Source organism: Vulpes lagopus, chromosome 17 (assembly GCF_018345385.1).
Source record: "Vulpes lagopus strain Blue_001 chromosome 17, ASM1834538v1, whole genome shotgun sequence".
NCBI lineage: Eukaryota > Metazoa > Chordata > Mammalia > Carnivora > Canidae > Vulpes > Vulpes lagopus.
This window is the reverse complement of record NC_054840.1, coordinates 11,478,939-11,497,445: the sequence shown is the minus strand read 5'-3', so window position 1 is coordinate 11,497,445 and position 18,507 is coordinate 11,478,939. Positions and strand designations below refer to the sequence as shown.

The following is an 18,507-nucleotide window of genomic DNA, read 5'->3' as shown; positions in this document are numbered from 1 at the left end:
TTTCTGAGAGGAATGCTTGGCTGTTCATTCCCTGGCCCTTGCCAGATGACTGCTGCTGTCCTCTGGACCCAGCAGGCCACTGGGCAAAGTGCAGGAAGGATTGAAGTTGGGTACATACACTCCCGGCATCTAGTCACAGGGCGAGCCCCAGGTGCTTGTGAGGGTCTACACTCACCCACAGGTGTTCTTTTGCCCAAAGGTATATAACATTAAGTAGGAAATAAAAACATCACAACAAATATAAGAAGAGAGTAACAAAAAAAAGGTTTTGTTTTGTTTTGTTTTTTTCCTGTGCTTTTTGAATAGGAAGTTCTGCATTTTCATTTTGTACTGGCTGCTTCAAATTATGTAGCTGGACCTATCTAATTCCTACAATTAATCCCTTATTCTCTGTCACCCTTAGTTGTTTTGATTAAACCCTAACTTCTCTGATTAAATCTTAACTAGCACAAAGTAGAATGAACTATTCTTGAATGCTGATAGAACTTGTTTGTAATATGTTTGGGTTTGTGTCTTCAGGGTAGCAAGACATTTATCTAGTTAATTACATTTTTAATAGTTATGATTATCCAGGATTTTGATTTCTTCTCATCTGTATTAATATATTAGATTTTTCTAAGAACTTATTAGTTTCATCTAAGTTTTCAAATGTACTGGTTATGAATTTTCTTAGCTGATTAATCTCCATAGCATCTGTGGTTTTGTCCTCTGTGTCTTCTCTGTTTTGCTTAACTTAATCTTGCTAGTGATTTGTTTGCTTAAAGTCTTTTCCCTATTATATGTGTTTTTTTTAAGATTTTATTTGTTTATTCATTCATGAGAGACACACAGAGAGAGAGAGAGAGAGAGAGAGAGAGAGAGAGGCAAAGACACAGGCAGAGGGAGAAGCAGGCTCCATGCAGGGAGCCTGATGTGGAACTCCATCCCAGGTGTCCAGGATCATGCCCTGGGCTGAAGGCAGGCACTAAACTGCTGAGCCACCAGGGTCCCCTCCCTATTATATGTTTCCTATATATTTTGTTAATTTTTGTTCTTGTCTTTTTACTTCTCCATTCTTTGTGTTTATTCTGCTGCTGTTCTAATTTCTTATGTTGGAAAATTTTATAACTTTGAGATTTTTTTATAACTACTGTAAGAATATAAGAATTAGACAATTTTTTTATTTTTTAAAGATTTTATTTATTTATTTGAGAGAGACAAAGAGCATGAGAGAGAGAGAGAGTACACAAACTGGGGGTGGAGAGAGGGGCAAAAGGAGAGGAAGAAGCAGACTTCCCACTAATCAGGGCACCTTACATGGGGCTCAATTCCAGGACCCAGGATCATGACCTGAGTCACCCAGGTGCTCCAAGAGTTAGACAACTTAAATACAACAGTTGTAAACCAAATATATTTGAGTATATATATATATATATATATATATATATATATAGAATAATAGTTCCCCCACCTGAACTATAAAGTTTGGTATGTTTTCACAAGTATGTACAACCATATAATCCTTACTCCACTCCAAATGGAGAGTACTTCCATCACCCCAGAGAGTTCCTACATCATCCTTGTAGTCAGTGCTTTCCCCAGTCCTTGGTAACTACTAATCTCCTTTCCACTAATATGGTTAATTTTTGACTATTCTAAGTCAAAGATTTTACAAGTATAGACATACAGAATTACCTTGAGGGGGACAGTTGTGAAAACTTGCTGAACCATTCTAACAGGCACAAACTTGGAAGTACAAAGATTTTTTTTATTCGTAAGAGACAGAGAGAGAGAGAGAGAGAGGCAGAGACACAGGCAGAGGGAAAAGCAGGCTCCTCATATGTGGAACTTAATCCCAGGACTCTGGGATCACGCCCTGAGCCAAAGGCAGATGCTCAACCACTGAGCCACCCAGGCGCCCTGTATTTTGTCCTTTAGACCAGCTTTGTTAATTTTGCCATCCAGACTCAGATTTTCCATATCAGTATGTCACAGCAATAGTGTTAGTACCATTATTTTAGAAATATGTAGGAGAAATATGTATTTTAGTGGTTACAGTTATGGCAGGGTGCTGTTGTCATGTTGTCAATGGAGGAGTCTAGGAATTCTAAATGTTGTAATGCCTGAGAGTGCCCAACAATAACCAAGTGTACCATATGTTAGAGTAGGTAATTAGTTAGGCTTTAATGGGATGCCTGGAAGCCAGCAAAGGGGAAATCATGGTCAGCAACGGGGAAAGTCAGAGGCCCATCCTGACAGCACTACAAAACAAAGCCACAAGAAGCCAGATCAAACCAGATAGGCCCAACACAGAGAAGGTCAGAGATTTTGACCAAGGGAGAAAGGACACAAAACCCTGCACCCCAAGAAATCCCCTTTCCAAGTAATAAATATTCTACTCCCTAGTCAGCAACTGTAAATAAAAAATAGAGACCCATACTCCATGGGGCACACCTCTCCCCTAGCTCACCCATTCTCACACCTCAAGAGCATATTCTCACTTTAATAAACTCTTCACTTGCATTGGTTCAACCACTGTGTCTGGTGCCTCCTTGAATTCTATCTTGTGAGGAGACCAGGAGCCTCTGGTGACATCCAGGAGTGGGTTAGGCAGAAGCCTCACTGAGGCCAGGGGTCTCCCCAGGTTACCTAGCAACACATATACTGCATAACTGAAACTAAGATCATATTTTCTTTTACATATACTAAGTATTTTGTCAGTGTTTTATATTATATGTCAGTGTAAGTTTTCCAAGATAAAGTCAACACTAAGGAGACAGAGTAGATAGAAACCTAGTGAATTCACTCAGGGCTGAACCAACTGATTCACAGATTGCTCTCATTTGTACACCCGGTTTTGCACGCGGATAATGGTTAAGTGCATTTGAATTTTTAAAAAATATTCAGTCAGAAGCAACCTAAAAGTTTGGCACAAGAATTTTTAATATAATTACCTATATTGGGAAGCCCCGGGGGGCTCAGCGGTTTAGCGCCACCTTCAGCCCAGGACCTAATCCTGGAGACCTGGGATTGAGTCCCACGTTGGGCTCCCTGCATGGAGCCTGCTTCTCCCTCTGCCTGTGTCTCTGCCTTTCTCTTTCTGTGTCTCTCATGAATGAACAAATAAGATCTTTTTTTAAAAAATTACCTATATTATGTTGTAATAGTTAGCATGAATGATCAAGCCATTAAATAACCCATTAGTAAAATGTTTAAAAATATTTTCACATTTATTTTAAATCTAGGATCCTTAATAAAATTTCTAAACAAAGTGCAACCAATTTCTTTTATTTTATTGTTATATTATATACTCTAGTGTATAATTTCTAATGAAATTTCTAGTGAAATTATATACTCATTGATAAATTATTCACCATTTTGAAAAACCTGTATACTTGGAGTGAGTTTTGAACTTATCAAATGCTTATTCAGCATTAAGATTATAGCACTGTTATTTTTAAAAAGGCCTTCTGTATTTTTCTAATTTAAAAATTATCCATGTGGTCTGAGACTAAGTCTTATTATGGTTGGGTTAATTAATTTTTTTAAGATTTTGTTTATTTATTCATGACAAACACAGAGAGGCAGATTCATAGGCACAGGGTAAAGTAGGTTCCCAGAGGGGAGCCTGAGGCAGGACTCAATCCCAGGACCCCAGGATCGCAACCTGAGCCAAAGGCAGATGCTCAACCACTGAGCTACCCAGGCATCCCAGGTTGATAAATCTTTTAATGTATTATATAATTCATCTGATAGCTTTCTATTTCCTATTTTTTAAACCTATTTTACTTAGGAGACATTTCTTTCTTTTACTATACTTATCTGGTAATGGATTAAATTGATTTCTCTACTTTCCTATATACCATAGAAAGTTTAAGTAGCATCTGAATTTTCAAAATTACAGCAGAATTGTATACTTTATGATTTTAAAAGTATCGTTTCTATCTCTCATTATTTTATCCTATGTCCATTTCTTAATTTTATTTAATTTTCTTTCTTCTAATCATAATCGCCAGTGTTATGTTATTATATTAATTAATTTTAAAGACCCTGTTCTTGAAAATATTTACTAGTTACTTTTTTTAATTCATTTGTCTCCTTTCTGCCATTATTTCATTATTTATACATACTTTTTATATGTACTATTTATACATAGTATTTATACAGTTCATATTATGCATAGTTTTAACATCATTCTTAATCAGTACATATTTCTATGAATATACCAATAGTGACTATTTCTTATTTTGAATTATTTATATTATTTCTTTTTTTTTTAAGATTTTATTTATTTGATTGAGAGAGAGAGAGCATGAGTGAAGGGGAGGAGCAGAGAGAGAGGAAGAAGGAGATTTCCCTGCTGAGCAGGGAGCCAGAAGTCAGGCTGGATCCCAGGACCCCTGGGATCATGACCTGAGCCCAAGGCAGATGCTTAACCAACTCAGCCACCCAGGTGCCCCTTATATATACTATTTCTAAATTTCCTCTTTTTTTGCTATTATTTGGAATTGTGATAATTATCAATAAAAATATTTTCTTGTGAATTTCTCCAATTACTTTCTGAGGATAAATTACTATAAGCAAAATTTCCAGACTAAATTTTCCCTCTGTCTCATTCTGTCTAGTTCATTTCTCTCTCTCCAGCTTTGTTATACATTGCTAAATTAATATTCTCTTTAAAAGTTCACACAATATCCATTATTATATATTTATAAATTTGCTTTTGAAGCCTATGGACATAGATTTAGATAATATTGGTCTTTTTCCAACTATCACTCTATTAAAAATATAAATGGGATCAAGTGATTCTATTCCTTTTTTGCAGTTTAGAAAATTATTCAAAATAATCTCAAAGATATTTAGTTTTAGAATCCTGTTGATGAGGAAAAAAAAAACAGTAGATATGAAAATAGTAAATTTCCATCAAGATTTTGGTGCTATCCACAGAAGAAATAAGTTAAGTGATTTAGCACTTATTTGTAAACTTTGAACTCTAACTTTTCTCTAACATAGAGCTTTTACTTTATTATATAAATACAGAAAGGGAAGCATATCTAGAGTTATTAATGCTGTTGCTGAGATAAGTAAAGGAATATCAATGGGGAAAAGCAGAAAGAGGCTATTCTCTGTGCATTTCATAACCTCTCCCCTTCTAACGTTCAGCTTCTTTTCTTGTCAAATTCTCTGTACTGTCCAAGGACACTCTAACTGTAGAAAAACGCATTTCAACATAATTTAGAATAACAAAACAACTCTCTTGGCCTGCCCTGATGTAGGCCTTCAGTTTTGTGTATTGAAATGATTGCTTAGAATGAGAGAACATAATTCTATATTCTAAAACCCTCAATTGTTTGTATTATTTGTAGTCTGAAGAGATAGGAAGATATCAGCTTCAGGGTTAAAAATACCTGTGGTCAAATTTGTGCTTGCCACTTCATTAGTTTAGTGACATTGGGAAAGCTAGTTAATATTCTAAGCCTCAGGAAGATTTAATGGTTGATGAAAATTTATATAAATGTATTCTTAAACCATCATTTATTATTTATGTAAATATATTTTCACTGTTCAGTTGATGTGTGTGTGTGGTGTGTATATGTTTGTACACACAATTTAATAGGTTCAAGAAGCATAAGCATATGCAGTAACCATTTTTTCTGAAGGAGAAGACTTATTGAAGGGAGACTAGAATCAAATTTCAGATCTACCATCCATTAGCTACCTGACCTTGGATAAGTTACTTAATTGTTTTTTTGTTTTAGGTATCACCCTTCTGCTTGTCTTATACTGTCCAGTTGAAGAAGTTCCTTGGGCAAAGTGAGTTTTATTCCTGGAGCAGATTCTTTTATCTCTTCCAGACCCTTTATTATACCCTAGCTAACCATCTCATTATGCATACTGCTAAGGTCAGAGAAAGGATGTCAAACAGCAAAAACCTCCTTTTGTCTTTCAGTGTCATTACTACACATGCAGTATATCTTTAACATTTATACTAAACCACCACTTATTTAAATTCCTTTCTTTGGTCTGTCAATACCGGTATAATGACTGTGAAATTTTTTAAAACTGTGTACCAGTATGCTTAGAACATATGTCAAACTATTCCTGCAAAGCGCTGGGTGAACCAATCCCCAAGAGACATCTGTATTGAATCAAGAACTCCCTGGGGCTATGAATATTTTGTTTTGTTTCAGTAGCTTTTTGTCTTTTTTTTCCCCTTATAATCTTTACTTGGGAAAAATTTGCATTGAATTCACAGTCTTCCCAACACAATAGCAGAAATAAAATAAAATGTATAACCAGCATATCATCAATTCACAGTTACAGTAATGTTTATGAATATGGCACGTACATGCCTGACAGATGTTTGCCTATGTGATTATTTAGAATTATATTTTTCGTTGCTTCTGTGTAATGTCTATTAACAGAAAGCCAAGAGCTAAAATTTTAACTCTGAATAAATTTTTCACTAAAAAATGTATAAGGAATGAATGTCATTTTTACTCCTATTACCATCAATTACATCTGATTCTGACATTAAATGGAATCATAAATGCCTGCCAGAAGGTGGATCACCTGACTATCCATCACCTTCTAAAGATGAATCCTTCATACCCCTCTTCTACCAGCCACCACCTACCAAACAATCTTATTCCACAGTAAATTTCATTTTATGTGCAAACTGTATTTACAACCAAATGATTTATTATTTATGTAAATATGTTTTCACTGTTCAATTGATACTTCTTCTAACTGTGAAAAATTATTTTAGTATGTTGAGTTAGAATAGAATGCATAATATCTTTCCCATTAAAATTAGTAGAGTATGTGCGTGTGTGTGTGTGTGTGTGTGTGTGTGTGTATAGACAAATTTTTCAGGAATAACCAAAACTTGTTAACTAAAAAAAGGGCATAAATTAATCCCTAAGAGATTCAGAAGACAGGATAACTTTTATTGTCTATAAATGTAACTTCTTTATTGCATATCATAAAAGAATTTTTACTTTAAATGTCATTAGTTATTAAATTCCATACATAGCATGCTATATGAATTAATATTACAGTGTATACGCTTAAAAGGCATTTATATAATTGTTATAAATTTCAAATACTATTTGTCATGGAAATGGTATATGAATCTTAATATACTGTTTTAAAAAACATTTTTGAACAGTGCCAAAATTTAACAATAATCTAAGTTAAATTTAAATATGTGAAACAGAAAATTAGGGGCACAAGGTCTATCCTTTCTTCTTTGAAATTTGGGACTTTTAAAAAAATTGTCTAAACAATTTAATTTTTTTATGCTCGTGAAGAAGTGAAAACTCAAAATCATCCATGATTTTATATACTCGTAATTAGGTTTTTCCTACATCCCACTGTTTACTAAAACGATTTCTTCTAAAAAATCTCCCTAAAAATATGTTCTCTTAGAGGCAATAGTAAAGTATGAAGGCTTAACAGTGCTTGTGGCTTTGCCATTGTAAACATGTGTAAGCCATAATTTGGATAGTGACTTTTTATATCTATCTGTCTGTCCATCCATCTGTCCATCTATCTATCCATCGTTACTAACCTATCTACCTATGCTTTATCAGTATTAGGTTTATTCATTTCTTTAAGGAAAATATGTCTACTTGACACTTATTTAAATGTAAACTAGTGCATTTTTTGTAAAATAGCTTGAAGAGGGATCCATAGATCCTTCTGGATGGTTCATACATTCTTATTGCATAGTTTTTTAATTGCAACAACTTAATCTGTTTAATAAAACTATACATAGCTTTTGGGGTTTTTTTGTTTGTTTTTTGGGTTTTGTTTTTGTTTTTGTTTTTACCAAATGCTGACTACATCAAGGCCCTTTCAGATAGAGGCCTTAGTTTTTAAAATATAAACCCTCAAAATAACTAAGTTATCAGAATCAGAGAAGAATAAAAAGAAATATTTTGGTAGTTTTGTTAACTTATAAAGGTACCATAGATTTTTCTTCTTTTTTTAATGTCTCAAGCTTTTATTTACATTCTAGTTAGTTAACATATATTTATAATATTAGTTTCAGGACTAGAATTCAGTGATTCATCACTGACATCAAACACGCAGTGCTCATCACATAAGTGCCCTCCTTAATACCCATCACCCATCTAAGCCCATCCTCCTGCCCACCTTCTCTCCAACAACCCTCAGTTTATTCTCTATAGTTAAGAGTTTTCTCATGGTTTGCCTCACTCTCTTTTTTCTTTCCCTATTTTCTACTTTTACTTTTCTCTGACTTATTTTGCTTAGCATAAAACACCCTAGCTCCATCCATGTTGTTGCAAATGGCAAAATTTCATTCTTTTTATGGCTGAGTAATATTCCATTATATGTGTATACCACCTCTTCTTTATCCATTCATTAGTCGATGGACGTTTGGGCTCTTTCCATAATTTGGCTATGGTTGATAGTGCTACTGTTAAGTATCAGGATGCATGTGCCCCTTCAGATCAGTATTTTTGTATCCTTTGGGTAAACACCTAGTAGTGCAATTAGTGGGTTATACGGTAGTTCTATTTTTAATATTTTGAGGAATCTCCATACTGTTTTCCAGCATGGCTGACCAGTTTGTGTTCCCTCCAACAGTGTAAGAGGGTTCCCCTTTCTCCCATCCTCACCAACATTTGTTGTTTCCTATGTTGGTAATTTTAGCTATCTTTCCTTGATGATAAGTGATGTTGAGCATCTTTTCAAGTGTGCTAGCCATGTGTATGTCTTTTTTGGAAAAATGTCTATTCATGTCTTCCGCCCTTTCTTAACTGGATTATTTATTTTTGGATGTTATTTGATAAGTTCTTTATAGATTTTAAATAGTAACCCTTTATCAGTTATTTGCATTGCAGTCATTTGCAAATATCTTCTCCCATTCTATCAGCTGCCCTTTAGTTTTGTTGACTGTTTCCTTCACTGTGCAGAAGCTTTTTATTTTGATTAAGTCCCAACAGTTCACTTTTGCTTTTGTTTCCCTTGCCCCCAGAGATGTCTCTAGTAAGAAGTTGCTATGGCCAAAGTCAAAGAGGTTAGTGCCTCTGTTCTCCTCTAGGATTTTGCTGGTATCCTGTCTCACATTTAGGTCTTACATCCATTTTGAATTTATTTTTGTGTTTGGTGTAAGAAAGTGGTGCAATTCCATTCTTCTGCATGTTGGTGTCCAGTTTTCCCAACACCATTTGTTGAAGAGACTGTCATTTTTCCATTGAGTATTCTTTCCTACTTTGTTGAAGATTAGTTGATCATATAGTTGTGAGTCCACTTCTGAGTTTTCTATTCTGTTCCATTGATCTGTGTTGTCTGTTTTTCACCAGTACCATAGTGTCTTGATGACTACAGCTTTGTGATATAGTTTGAAGTCCAGAATTGTGATACCTCCAACTTTGCTTTTCTTTTTCAAGATATATTTGATATAAAGTGTCACATCAATTTTATTTTATTTTTAAAGCTTTATTTACTCGAGAGAGAGAGAGAAAGAAAAAGAGGGAGAGAGAGGGCATGAATAGGGTGGAGGGTCAGAGAGAGAGGGAGAAACAGAATCCCCTCTGAGTAGGGATTTCAATGAGCCCAACATGCAAGACTCAATCCTAGCTAGGACTCTGGGATCATGATCTGAGCCAAAGGCAGATGCTTACGTCACTTGAGCCACCCAGGTGCCCCTGGACCATAGATTCTTAAATGTGGAAATATTTAGTGGAAATATCCACTGAATCTAATTGCAGAATTAAGACTAAGATATCAATTTAATGGCTTTGGCATTAGGAGAACCTGACTCTTGTTCTAATAGTAATAATAACAATAGTAATAAATCACAATAATATTAATAATATTAATGCTAATATAAATGCTAATATATAATATGAATGCTAAAAATACATTTGCTAAATACTTAAAACTGCTCAGGCAATATGCTAAGCACTTTGCCTTAAGAATTTTATTTGATTTCCATACATCTGCCATATGAAACACTACTGTTACCCTCCTTTTACCAGTGAGGAAATAAGCTTAAAGAGATTAAAAGAAATGTACCAACAGTTTCTCAGCTTATAAACGGAAAGATCTGGGACTCAAAATCAAGTTGTTTGATCGTAGAATCTACCTTCTTAACCACAGTGCCTTATTATTCTGAAAACAGTTAACTTCTTAGAACCTTCATTTTATTTATCTGTAAAATAAGAATAATCAATTAACGATCTCCAACTCCTTTATAAAATGTATACTTAAGTATTATAAGGTAAGTGAACATTTAAGGTGAAAAATTTGGGTTTTTATTCTCTTTGGCAAAAGAGTGTGTGTAGCCTAAATATTTTTATCCACAATACCCTATGCCTTTCTTCAATTAATGTTTATGGAATTAGGAAATCACTTTATACATGTATAAGGAACACTAAATGTACAAAGTGGTCTTCACCTCTTTTAACTCCATTTTTCACATTTATTGTTTGGTAATATTTTTTTTAAAAATTTCAATCCAGCTATATATTTTGAGATTTTTATTATTTTTTCTTTTTATTTTTTGGTAATAGGTTTTATAGACTATTATTTATTATGTTATCAACTTCCATGAAATTATATTAGTATTTTTAAATGGACATTCCATTATTTATCATTATTCATTAATTTCCTATTCACTTTTAACATTTATAGCAAATTATCTTCCTTTTCCTGTGGTTCAGAATAAGCATGATCAAGTGTTTGATGTCAAAACACTCAAGTAGTGACTGAAATTTCTAAAATGTTTTAACAAAATTTGATTCAATTTAGCTGAAATAATGATCAAAAGCAACAAAAATCTGCATAATTCTTTATATATATACTCAGGTTAGTCTTAGTATTATAATTCTGAGATTGTCCCAAAAATGTAGATCTTGCTAATGGCATTCAAAGTGATTATTTTAATTTTTTAATTGAAGAATTATTAGCATATAATACTGTATTAGTTGCTCATGACTACATAATGTTTTAATATGTATATATTTTATGAATGGTCACTACAATAAGTCTAGTTGTCATCTGTCACCATATAGAATTGTTAGAATATTATTGACTGTATTCCCTATGCTGTACATTACATCTCTGTGTCTTTTTTATCTTATAACTAGAAGATTGTGCCTCTGAATCCTCTCCGTCTATTTCATATATTCCCCCCACTCGCTTCCTCTCTGGCAGCCATCAGTTTGTCCTCTATATTTATAAATCCATTTCTGTTTGGTTTGCTCATTTGCTTTTTAGAGTCCATATATAAGTGAAATCCTGTGGTATCTGTCTTTCTCTGACTTATGCACCTTGGCATGCTACCATCTAGGTCCATCCATGTTGCTGCAAATGGCAAGCTTTCATTATTTTTTATGGTTGAGTAATATTCCATTGTGTATGTGTGTGTGTATAGATATACATGTGAAATATTTTAAATTTGAAAAAAATCAAAAGAATCACTGTACAAGAGTTTTAAAGTAGATTTTTTTTGAATTTTTCTTTTCTGCTTGGTTGATATAATAGCTCTCATCACTGTGTGACTTACAAAATCAATTTCTAGGTAAGTGATTAAGATCTGGGAGATAAATTTTAGAAGACACTTGGAAATAATCTACACTTGGAGTTTAAGACTTCACCTTCTAACATTTCAGTGTGTGATGAATGAAAAGTATTCTTAACTATACTACACGTATGGAATGTGTCTTATGGCTTGTATACTACATGTTAAATGTCTTTTTTATTGCTTCTATGGTAGTAAGCAGTAAACTTTATTTCTTTAGAATATAAAAAATGAATTGGTGTTTTTATTTCCCAAAAGCTAAATAGTTAAACTAGGCCAAACTAAAATGTGGAAGAGCTTTAGTAAAGACAACATATTTCAAGTCTGGGATTTACTTTCCCTGATCACAGTTAAATAATGCTAGTTTTATGGGAAATAAAAATAATTCTAGTACACTCCTATGTCTTTGGGTTCCTTTTTTTCATTATTATTTTAAACAACTGTGGTAGAAAACACCTTTCAGAAATAAAAAAAAAAAAGAAAAAAGAAAGAAATAAAATGTGTTCTCAGTTTATTATTCCCTCTCTATTATTGAACATAGACACATTATATAAAATATTACACATAAACATTCAATACCTAGAATGTTAGTATACTTCATTTTTATCATAATATATTTTTATTTAAAAAATCACCAAAGGTAAATATAAATCCATAGGTGAATTAAAGTCATCCTGAATACCACTACCGTTTTCTTTTTTTTTAAGATTTTATTTATTTATTCATGAGAAACACAGAGAGACAGAGACAGAGACACAGGCTGAGGAAGAAGCAGGCTCCCCACAAGGAGCCCAATGCTGGACCCAATCCTAGATCCCGGGATCACACCCTGAGCCAGACACTCAACCACTGAGCCACCCAGGTCTCCCCAATTACCTTTTACAAAAGTCAATTGGAATACCTTGTCATTGTATTTAAATATGCTTAAAGCATCATGGACTATAATCTGTAAATGATATTTTATTAGTAATGTATATATAAATATGATTGAATGCAAATTCACATAACCAAGTCAATTACAATGGATATAATGACTTCACTTGGAATTAATTTTCACTAGAATGGGTTAATTCATTGTGAACATAATTATTTCATTTATAAAATAAGGTCCTTTGGCCAAAATAATTAAAAGTATCAGATAATAAAAAATACCAAAGAACAACTGAAAATATCTCTTTAGCTTATAATACATCATATATCTTATATTAGTTCCATTTGTACTGTCAAAAAGCTTTTGAGATGACATAATTTTAAGACATACACAAAATAATTGTGAGAGTCAATTTATAAAAGTGGAGAAATAATATATAAAATATATCTTAGGTATATCATTTAAACACTCAATATACTAGGGGCCATTTGAGAACAAATGAAATAATGTATTAAAATATCTCCCTCTACGTTATATTATAATAAATATAGATAATTTCATAAAGAATTCACAAGCCGCTTTTGAAGAAATACATTTTCTTATTTAAATTCTGCACTGCCCATATTTACTACTCATTTACTGACACTGGGAGTTTAATGATCAGAAGAATGGAATTGAATAGGCTTAGAAACTACACTTTAAAAAGATTACTTGAGGGGTATCTAAGTGGCTGTAGATTAAGTGCCTGACTCTTGATTTCACTCTGGTCATATAATTAGGGTTGTGAGATCAAGCTCCACGTCAAGCATGAAGTCTGCTTAAGATTCTCTCTTTTTCTCCCTCTCCTCCTATCCCTTCCCCTATCCCACTTTCCCTCTCTCTCCTGTCTACAAGAAAAAGAAAAAAAAGTACATGAGTTTAGAGTACCTGAGGTATACATGTTGAATTCATAACTATACATCAACAGACAGGGGGGAAAATGTTCAGACATGCATTTAGCAGGAAAAGATCATGTTCCACAGGGGCCTGTCCATGTGAGAGACCTGGCAAGAGTGGAGCACAGATGGTAAGAGGATAGTTGGAAGAAATACAAGCTTTTGGACATCAATGACATCAATGCTGGATAACTTATAGTGACAAATTAACAAGAAGGGGAAAAAAAAAAAGGAAAAGATCTTTAGGCTTCTTTAGCTCCCTTAGTAGTTGCTGGAATTCTGGCTTGTGGAGAAACTGATTTTTACTGGGAACAAAAAGAAATGTCTCTCAAAAGTAAGAGAAGACAAGCTACAGACTGGGAGAAAATATTTGCAAAACAAGAGTCTAATATAGAACTGTTGTACAAAGAAGTCTTAAAATTCAACAGTAAGAAAATGAACAACCCAATTTAAAAAAAAACAGGCAACAGATATAAATAGAAACCTCACGAAAAAGATAAATATATGGCAAATAAGCATTTTTCATTAAAATAATGAAATGAAAATAATGAAGTATCAGCACACTTATTGGAATGGCTAAAACCAGGAACATTGACAACACTACATGCTGATGAGGATGAGGAGCAACAGGAGCTCTTATTAATCATTGATCAGTTGCAAAATGGTATAGCCACTTTGGGAGAAAGTTTGGCAGTTTTTCCAAAGCTAAATATATATTAACCATATGATATGGCAGTCATGCTCTTTGGTATTTACCCTAGTTGAAAAGTTACTTCCTCACAAAAACCTGCACACAGATGTTTATAGCAGTTTTATTCATAATTTCTAAAACTTAGAAGCAGACAAGATATCCTTTAGTAGGCGAATGGGTAAAATAATTCATTGTCTATTTGTACTACAGCTTATGATAGTGTTATCAAGCCATGAAGAGGAACTTTAAAAGTATATTACTAAGTAAAAGAAGTCAATCTAAGAGAAGCAAACTTATGCTTCTAAGTCTATGATGTTCTGGAAAAGGCAAAACAAAGAAGAGAGCAAAAAGATCAGTGGTTGCCAGGTTTGGGGAGAGAAAAGGATGAATAGAAAGAGCACTGAGGATTTTTAATGCAGTGGAACTCATAATATAGTGGTGGGTATGTGTCATTGACATTTGTCAAAACCCATAAAATGTACAATCCCAAAGCAAACTATGGGATTTGGGAGATACGTCAGTGTACTTTACTGATTGTAACAAATATATAACTCTGGTAAGGGATGTTGACAATGGGAGTGGCTGTGCATGTGTGGGGGAAGAGTGTGAGGGAACTCTGGACTTTCCACTCTTTTTTTTTTTTTTTAAGATTTATTTATTTATTTATTTATTTATTTATTTATTTATTTATTTATTATAGGCACAGAGAGAGAGAGAGGCAGAGACACAGGAGGAGGGAGAAGCAGGCCCCACACAGGGAGCCCGACGTGGGACTCGATCCTGGGACTCCAGGATTGCACCCCGGGCCAAAGGCAGGCACCAAACCGCTGAGCCAACCAGGGATCCCCTCAGTTTTGCTAGGGAGAAAGGGAAGGAGGGGAGGAGAAGAGAAGAAAGGAGGAGATAGGAGAGAAGGGCAAGATGGAAGTGGTGAGAAGAGGGAGGCGGAGTTCTCTGGCAGTTTTTGGCAAGTCAAGCCAACCAATGAAGGCAAGAGAAAAAGAAATTAGAATAGACCAAGAGAACCAGAAGTGATAAAAAATTTGCCACTTTCTTTTTTTTTTAAGTCAGTTTGGATATAGACACATCCTATTGGACTAGGAAATATGAACTAACTTCCAAGTGTCTGTTTCTTCAGAATTAACTAGATTAGCCAGAAAAGTTCCTGAAGGACACATGTAACCAAGGGAAGCCACACATCATCCCCTAAATTGTCAGAAGGAAATCCTACCCTACACACAGAAAGATATGGAAAGGAGTCAGTGTTGGTCTACAGATGGAAATAAGCACTATCACGGGTTGGCATTTTATCCCCCTTTATGGAGTATTGTAATGGTTTGACTCAGAGAAAGATGACAGGAGAAACGGTTTTCACACGTGTATTCGGTGCTTTGTTCCTTCCCATGGCCACTAAGGAGACTTTTGCTTTCATCTATTCCAGGTTTTCTATCTTTCATTCCTTTTCTCTATACCAGGAACTCTTGTTTAGCTTGCCCCACCACACAAAGGACTGGAGAGAGCTGGAGAGTTTCATCTTTACTTGATTAATTCTAAGCTATGTCTACATCAGAGTAGATAATAGCCGGACTTGCATTGGAGATGCAAGTGGGAGAAAATCACTGCCATCATCGTCATCATCAGATAGAGAAAGAAGGAAAAAGCTAGAGAAACTAGCTAGAGTCTGCACAAGGCAGTTTGGGAAAATGTTTTTGGGGGGTTATGTTGAGGGAAGAGAGGGCAAGAAAAGAAGACAAGGGAAAAAATATTTTGTTAAATGTAGGGCAACATGTCATAAAAATTCCCTTGACTCTTGATCTCAGCTCAGGTCTTGATCTCAGGGCTTCCTTCTTGAGTTCAAGTCCCATGTTGGGCTCCACACTGGACATGGAGCCTACTTAAAAAAAAAAAAAAAAAAAGGAAAGAAAGAAAGAAAGAAAGAAAGAAAGAAAGAAAGAAAGAAAGAAAGAAAGAAAGAAGGAAAGAAAAAAGAAAAGAAAGAGAGAAAATAAATTGCATTAAAGATTTAAATTTCTTTCAATCATATTTTGATTACTAAATTGTGTTCTTGTTGCATATATTTGTTGTAATAGTAGTAATCATCATCATCATAATGCATTATATTATTATTACTATTATTTTGAAAATACTCCTGTATGCTAGGAGTTACCTATAAACTGATAGGAATTAAATACAATCTGAAAATAAAAAGTCTTAAAATCTCATATAGTTAATTTTTCCAATATGGTGTAATGACTGAGGTTGCTCCTTACTCCACCTTTGGGTCTTAACTTACATTTTGAAGTTCCTGGCAAAGAGGGACTTAGAGTATCAGTAAACCTAAATATAGCATAGATATAAATTCATGGAAGCTAAATTCCTTTATTGAAAAATCATTTTATAATGTAAGTCCTTTCATTTTTCTTTTCAGTGATGTAATTCAAAATTCTAAAGGCAGTATACAGTGGTACTCAACAATCCTTGGTAAAGATTAAGACTCAAATATTAAAGCAACAAAGCAGACAGCCATGAGGTTGATAGATTTCAACTTTACAAAGTTTTCTTTTTAATCTCTCAGTAATTGATGGTGCCATTAGACATATTTTACTGTCTACCAGCTCCATCAAAACGTAGACAAGACAGACAATATGAATGGAAATCACTATTTCTTGTGGATTATATTTGACATGATATACTATGGTTTTTTGAATATCCAGTTTTATGTATCTCTGCTGAGAAACGGAAATCTTTATTTTGTCTTTTTTATCTGATTTATAACACTATTGAATTCAGAAATTGCACTCAATCCAATAGGACTCCTCATCTGTCTTTCAATTTAAAAATAACAACCCAAACAAAATCAATGACTGTTAAAAAAAAAAAAAAAGTGAGACATCATATAAGAAAAAAAAAATGGAAAGCCTTTTATTTATACAAATATCAGCTGGCCATGGAGAATCATGCTCCAGAGAACTGGTTTGATAGACACCAATGTCTAGTTTAGTATTAATTTTTGGTTTTAGTTGTGACACCTTAATGTCGTAAATAATTTCATGTGATGCACAATCATAAACCTTTCTATTTTACCATATATTGAAGTGGAAGTATATCAATTGTTTTTTGGGCTGCTTCCATCTTTGAGGAATTCTGTGACAATGTTGCCCAAAGCCTGTTCCAAGGGCTAACTATATGAATCATCTGTTAAGGAAAAATCCTCAATCCCATTGCTAGTCCTACTGAAATAGAATCTCAAGGAGTTAGGACTCAGAACCTACACTTATAAAAAGTACCTCTTGAATGAGAAATACTGGTATTTGTTTCAGAATAGATCCATATTCCATAGAAATTTTTACCTGAACATTCTAAGTAACTAAAATTAACAATTAAGAATGTTGCAGTTAGTTAAGCAGATAACTGCAATTAATCTTAAGTAGAATTAAATTATGTTAAATTCATTTTGAAATAGCACTGTCTTGGGATCCCTGGGTGGCGCAGTGGTTTGGCGCTTGCCTTTGGCCCAGGGCGTGATCCTGGAGACCCGGGATCGAATCCCACATCAGGCTCCCGGTGCATGGAGCCTGCTTCTCCCTCTGCCTATGTCTCTGCCTCTCTCTCTCTCTCTCTCTCTCTGTGACTATCATAAATAAATAAAAAATTTAAAAAAAATTTAAAAAAAAAAAAAAAAAAAAAAAAGAAATAGCACTGTCTTAAAAGTTTAAGCATTGTAACTCAGAAATACACATTAAATGTTTTATTTATAGTAATTGGAAATCTTGTTAAAATCAAGAAATATTGAATATGACCTGTGATATTAAATTTTGATATTTAATAAGACTTAACACTATCGCGACAATATATATTCCAAAAGAAGTTAGTGGCTTAGGGTTCTTTCTGTAAGATTTTTGTCAAGGAATTTATTTTTCAAAAAATAGAGTTTACAAGAGATTATAGATAGAAGAGATCCACTATTTCAAAACTTCCAGCTTAATTCAGGGCATTTTCTGTGACCCGATCTGTCATTCTGACTTATTATACGTGTACCTTTCAAATCAGGAAGAGGATGGTGGTTAAGAACATAAATTTTGGAGTCAAAGGGATCTAGACCTGAACACTAATCTGTTTTTTTAACATTAGAGAAGTTCCTTAATTCCCAGTGTCTTGGTTCCTCAGCAATCTAGGGGAAAATAGAACCTACCTCACTGGATTGGTAAAAATATTAAATAACATACAGAATTTCAAGTGTCTGACTACTTATTGCTATCTGCCTTATATATATTCACACATATTTGTTTTTATGAATGCTTATATTTTGAGTTTAATATTTTTAATAGGTAATGCATTCAAATAGTCTTTAAAAAGTCGAAGCAGTGTAAGAAACTATATAGTAAAAATTACCCCTATGATCTCCTTTCCCTTACCTGTGGATAACCACATTTATTTGTTTGTCTATATATGCCTGCTTCTATTTTTTAATATA

General features: G+C 33.8%; 1 long non-coding RNA gene across 2 annotated transcripts in view; it reads left to right on the top strand.

Moving 5' to 3' along the window:
* LOC121477496 overlaps window positions 1–18,507 on the top strand; it is a 334,919-nt gene that overhangs the window by 155,161 nt on the left and 161,251 nt on the right. For both annotated transcript variants that reach the window (XR_005984243.1, XR_005984244.1), the window contains exon 3: window positions 5,739–5,793. This is a non-coding gene — a long non-coding RNA (uncharacterized LOC121477496). The remainder of the gene's footprint in view (window positions 1–5,738; window positions 5,794–18,507) is intronic.